This window comes from Pholis gunnellus, assembly GCF_910591455.1.
Source record: "Pholis gunnellus genome assembly, chromosome: 20".
Lineage (NCBI taxonomy): Eukaryota > Metazoa > Chordata > Actinopteri > Perciformes > Pholidae > Pholis > Pholis gunnellus.
The window spans coordinates 20,762,676-20,768,989 of NC_136547.1; positions in this window are offsets into that span (position 1 = coordinate 20,762,676).

Sequence of the window (6,314 nt, forward strand, 5' to 3'; positions counted from 1 at the left end):
TGATTTTTATTCGACGGCTCAAAGACGCTGGAAAGGCACATTGAGAATCTACAGATAATTGTAATGTCTGGACACCACCGTGTGTGTGTGTGTGTGTGTGTGTGTGTGTGTGTGTGTGTGTGTGTGTGTGTGTGTGTGTGACTTTAAATCACTCGTGCAGACTCTAAGCAGTGTCTTTGCGTTGTGCTCGGCGCTCGTTGCTCGTTGATGGATTGATCGCTCCAGCCAGTTCTTCACCTTCTTGGTTCGTGCTGAAGGTGGAACGAACCGTTCAGAGTGACATCATCACCTCACCGACGTCCTCCACCGATGTCACGAGGACGAGTCGGTCTAGAGATGCAGGAATATATATTACACCTGTTTCTAAGTTTCATTTTTAATAATTCAGATTTGATTGATTGGGAAAATGACATAAATGAAACCTGTAGAACCTGATTCACAAACAACGTGAGTGAATATTGATAGAATTGAGTTATTTCTGTCTGTGTGTGGTTGGTGGTGTTCTGCAGTCTTCCTCAAACAGCTCCGACTGTTCTGGACACAAAGAAGAAAGCGATCGTGTGACTCTGGAGGAGATTTCCTAAAACAAGGTGTTTGAAGTGGACAGCTCTTCCTCTTCTCCTGCGGTGCGTTCAGAGTACGAGACATAAAGTGGGAACAACGACAGGTTAGGTTAGAGTCACGGATCAGAGCAGAGTGCTGCTGTCTGTCTTCAGACCAAAGACTCCTTCATGATGATAACAGTCATTATTAACCAAAGACATGTGGAGGGATTCGTCCTCTTCCAGAGCTTTCTCTTTGTGCTGCCCTTTAATCTGTCACTCATCTCCACACACACCTACACACACACACACACACACACACACACACACACACACACACACACACACACACACACACACACCTACACACACACACACACACACACACACCTACACACACACACACACACACACACACCTACACACACACACACACACACACACACCTACACACACACACACACACACACACACCTACACACACACACACACACACACACACACACACACACACACACACACACACACACACACACACACCTACACACACACACACACACACACACACCTACACACACACACACACACACACACACCTACACACACACACACACACACACACACCTACACACACACACACACACACACACACCTACACACACACACACCTACACACACACACACCTACACACACACACACACACACACACACCTACACACACACACACACACACACACACCTACACACACACACACACACACACACACACACACACACACACCTATATGGGCAGCGACTCTGCTGTCCTGACGTCAGTGGGGAGTTCATTCCACCATCGTGGGGCCAGGACAGAGAACAGAGACCGGGTCCATCGGCCGCAGGGACCTCTGAGCGACGGGGAACCGATCGCCCCGAGGCAGCAGAGCCAAGTGGTCGGGGGGGTGTAGGGCTAGACCATGGTCTGGAGACAGGAAGGAGCTGTTCCTTTCACTGCCCTGTAGGCTAGCACCAGAGTCTGAACCTGTAGACTAGCACCAGAGTCTGAACCTGTAGGCTAGCACCAGAGTCTGAACCTGTAGGCTAGCACCAGAGTCTGAACCTGTAGGCTAGCACCAGAGTCTGAACCTGTAGGCTAGCACCAGAGTCTGAACCTGTAGACTAGCACCAGAGTCTGAACCTGTAGGCTAGCACCAGAGTCTGAACCTGTAGGCTAGCACCAGAGTCTGAACCTGTAGGCTAGCACCAGAGTCTGAACCTGTAGACTAGCACCAGAGTCTGAACCTGTAGACTAGCACCAGAGACTGAACCTGTAGACTAGCACCAGAGTCTGAACCTGGATGAGAGCTCTTACAGGGAGCCAGTGTAGAGCACGGAGAAGGGAAGTTGAGGGAGAACTTGGGGCGATTGAACACCAGACGAGCTGCAGCTTTCTGGACGAGCTCCAGAGGTCTGATGGCCGACGCCGGAGCTCCGACAAGTAGAGAGCTGCAACAATAAACCGTCTCCTCAGTGAGGAAGAGGAGAATCCTCCTGATGTTGTAGAGCAGGAATCTGCAGGAGCGAGTAACCGATGAGATGTTTGCTGAGAACGACAGCTGGTCGTCCAGGGTCACACCCAGATCCAAGTTGGCGTCACCACGGTATCATCCATGGTGATGGACGGGTCTCGGTGCGGGCAACCCTTCACCAGGAGGAACAGTAGCTCGGTTTTGTCCAGGTTGAGCTTGAGGTGTTGTGTCTTCATCCACTTCAAGATGTCAGCCAAGCACACAGCGATGCGTACCTCCACTTGAGTGTCACTGGAGGAAATGACGAGACCAGCTGGGTGTCATCAGCATCACAATGGGAGGAGAAGTCATGTGAGCGAATAACAGAACCAGAGATGTTGTGTAGAGCGAGAAGAGAAGGGGGCCCAGGACTGAACCTTGTGGAACCCCCGTAGTCAGCATGCGTGGTTCCGACACGGCCCCCCTCCATGTCACCTGGTAGGATCCACCTGTCAGGTAGGATGCAAACAGGGAGAGAGCAGAGCCTGAGACGCCATCCCCTCGAGGGTGGAGAGGAGGATCTGGTGGACAGGTCCAGGAGAACCAGGACAGAGGAGAGAGAGTTCGCTCTCACGGTGTGAAGCGACTCTGTCACCTCAAGGAGGGCTGTCTCAGTCAAGTGACCCACCTTGAACCCGGACTGGTGGGGGTCCAAGAGGCTGTTCTGATGGAGATATAAGACAGTTGGTTAAAAACAGCACGTTCGTGTGTTTTGTCTAAACTGAGTAGTCTCTCTGTACAGGAAACCAATAGTTTGCATTTCCTTTAGTTGGATCAGATCCTGATTCATTTCAATGAGACTCGTCACGAGGATCCAAAGCGACCAAACAATAACTCAGGGCAGTAAAATGTGACTTTAGTTTTTCTAAAAGATTTCTTTCTGCAATGCAAATGAACCCGACTTATTGTAGCAGCTGTCGTTTTGAGTAGGAGTCCGATTAGTCTTCACTCCTTCTAACCTGCCATTCATCTCCTTCTTTCCTTTCTTTCCTCCCGTTTTGTTTCCTTCTGGGTTAATGATCGTTTTCATTTGAAAGCTTGGATGCTTTCCAGAGTGAATTCAGTGTAATTTTCTCATCAAATGTTCTTAATGTGCATTAGAGTGACGAGTGCGACAGAAGCTTTCACCTCGGCTGCACTTTGGATCTGATGTTTCTGCTTTCAGGCAGTTTGAAGAAAGATTAGAGATTCACATTTTAGATTCTAAATCGATTTAAATTGTGAGACTTTGTCTCTGTAGATAGATCTTCATCAGCTTGTATTCTGTGATACTTCCAGCACCCGAGTTATGATTTTGGGTGCCGTGGCTGTCATCTTACCAAAAACCAGGTTGTCTTTTAAGTATTTATTCTCTGCGCAGAGAAGGTTCAATCATCACAACAGAATGCGTTCAGTCTGTGAAGAAGAACCAAGAAACAAGTGAACAAGCTTTCTTTATACAGAATGAGCAAAGGTGGGCCGATGGCCGATGTTACGGACTTTTTGGTCTCAGACGTTTGGTCTCTGATAGGGACAACATTCAAAATCAAACGGTCAGCAACCAAAGCCAGCGGCCCAAAGGCCTCGGTGCTGGAACATTCTCATAGGTAAAAAAATACCATTACAAAGTAAAGAAAATCACTCTGAGTTCTGATTTCTCCCTCAATGTGACTTTGTTCTGCCCGGTGACGTGCAGTGAGGTTCGTGGCTGGTGAGGCAGATTTACAAACATATGAACCCAATATAGAGCAGATTAAACCACCATTCAACTGGCAGCTGGCACATTGACTACTGGTTGTTTTTCATATTTCATACCAGCATTCTTTACACACACACAGGTAAGCTACATGTTTGATTCCACCGGAAGTGTCTGCTCCACGATCTGTGACCTGCGACCTGCCCCACCGGGAGCGCTTCAGAAGCGGAGCGCTCGCGAGCGCCACCCGCGAAAATCGCGAGATCCCGCGACCAGCAGACAGCAGGGCATACAGTAGACCAGCAGACAATACAGTAGACCAGCAGACAATACAGTAGACCAGCAGACAATACAGTAGACCAGCAGACAATACAGTAGACCAGCAGACAGCAGGGCATACAGTAGACCAGCAGACAATACAGTAGACCAGCAGACAATACAGTAGACCAGCAGACAGCAGGGCATACAGTAGACCAGCAGACAACACAGTAGACCAGCAGACAGCAGGGCATACAGTAGACAGCAGGGAAGGTTTGTTCTCTCCAGTTGAGAGAGGTTGACTGTTGTTACCAGGATCAATAGGTTGTAAACAAAGCCACATGGATGCTCTTCCCTACATACTGAACTGACCCCTCACTAAACTATCAGCTGGGTCTGAACTGACCTCACACTTTCTCACATTAATCCTGTTGAAGATACAGGATTGATTCTAGATTTAAAGATTGAGGACTTCCAACTCCCCTGACATGTTCTTCGGGGTTGAAGAGGCACCTTGTGACATAAGATTTTACTAGCTGTGTGTAGACACACACACACAAACATTGCATGTAGCTTCTTCTTTCTGATCAACGCTATCGATTGTGTTGTTGACCGACTCTGTTGCTGCTGGTTGTTTTCCCGCTGCAGCTCCTCAGGAAGCAGCCGGTCACACATGCAGAACTAATCTCAAAATCCCTGCTGCATGTAAAACGTCTCGCTGGGTGTTTGTGATGTAACTGAAGGCCGGACCGTCAGCTGTGAGCAGCACCGAGGTCGATTACTTTTACATCAAGTAACTCAGTATCAGTAGTCGTCTGTAATCTTTGAACTGAGCTAAACGAAGTGATATCCGAGGCGTTGGTCCTGTGTGGTGACATTAATTCAGTCTGTCAGTTCTCCCACTATAACCGGTTCACTGTGTTCATTTGAAACCGTTCAAACTTCAGCGGCTGTAACTTTTCACAAAGAGAAACAGCGATGATGCAACAAACAAGCACGATAGCATTTAGAACCGTGTACACGTATTATTGAGTCACCACTACAACACTCAGTGTTAGCTTTCATCCAACATGGTGCATCCCGAATCACCAATGCTGCTCGCTAGCTCACAGCTAAAGCTAAAGCTAAAGCTAAAGCTAAAGCTAGCTCACAGCCACAGCTAAAGCTAAAGCTAGCATCATGGTGAACAGTAGAGAGTAGCAGAGCCTGAAAATACTCATATAAAGTAACTCATGTTTGAACTAACGTACCGTACTTGAATAAATGTACACGGTTACATGTTCAGGAGTATGAAACTGTGTTTTGTGTTCATGAACATTTGACTCAACGTCAAGTTAAATATGAACTAAATATTATAATGCAATCAAACGACGCTGCTGCTGCTGTGTTCATGTGTGATCAGAATGCAGATTGGCTGCTGCTTTATTACATGAAGGTCTAACACACACACACACACACACACACACACACACACACACACACACACAGTTCAGAGGTTTATTTGTGTTCTTCTTTAAATTGTCAACACATTTGAACTCTCTGTGTAATCAGTGAGACGACTGAAGGAGCCGATCTCACAGGAACTGTGACATAACGCAGCATAACGCTCATTAATAATGTGTTCAAAATGTAGAATAAGTCAAATGTATTAATCGTGTACCTGAACAGGTTCAGAGCTCCTGAGAGCTCGATTGATATTTAATCATATTTGAGCTCCTTTAAGCTGCTGTTTGTCTCCAGAACATCAGAGGAGAAAACTTCTTCGTGTTTCTTGTTTCAGTTTCTCTCGGCTTCATTCGTCTCGTTAATATTGCAGCTCAGTGTTGTCTCTCCCAGCAGGAGGTCCTCTCCTCCTCCTCTCCTCCTCCTCCTCTCCTCCTCCTCTCCTCTCCTCCTCTCCTCCTCTCTGCATGCAGCTCCTCATCAAGCCGCTCCGTCCTCCTTAAACATGCAGCGTCTCCCGTCACATTGACATGAACGCTGCATTGCTGCCAGTAATCAGGTCAACCGGAGATCAGGTGACTTCACACCAGCTCCAATATTTACACATGAAAAGATGAACGTCTGCTTCATCTGGTACGTCTTGACTTGATTTATCTGATAAATATTTTATCTGTTTTCTCTAGATGTCCTCACCTGTTAACTCCTCCCACACAGTTTAAATCCAAAGTTACGAATGTAACTACAGTTCTATGAATCCTGGACGACAATAACACTCATAATAATAATAATAATAATAATAATAATAATAACACTAATAATAATAATAATAATAATAATAATAATAACAC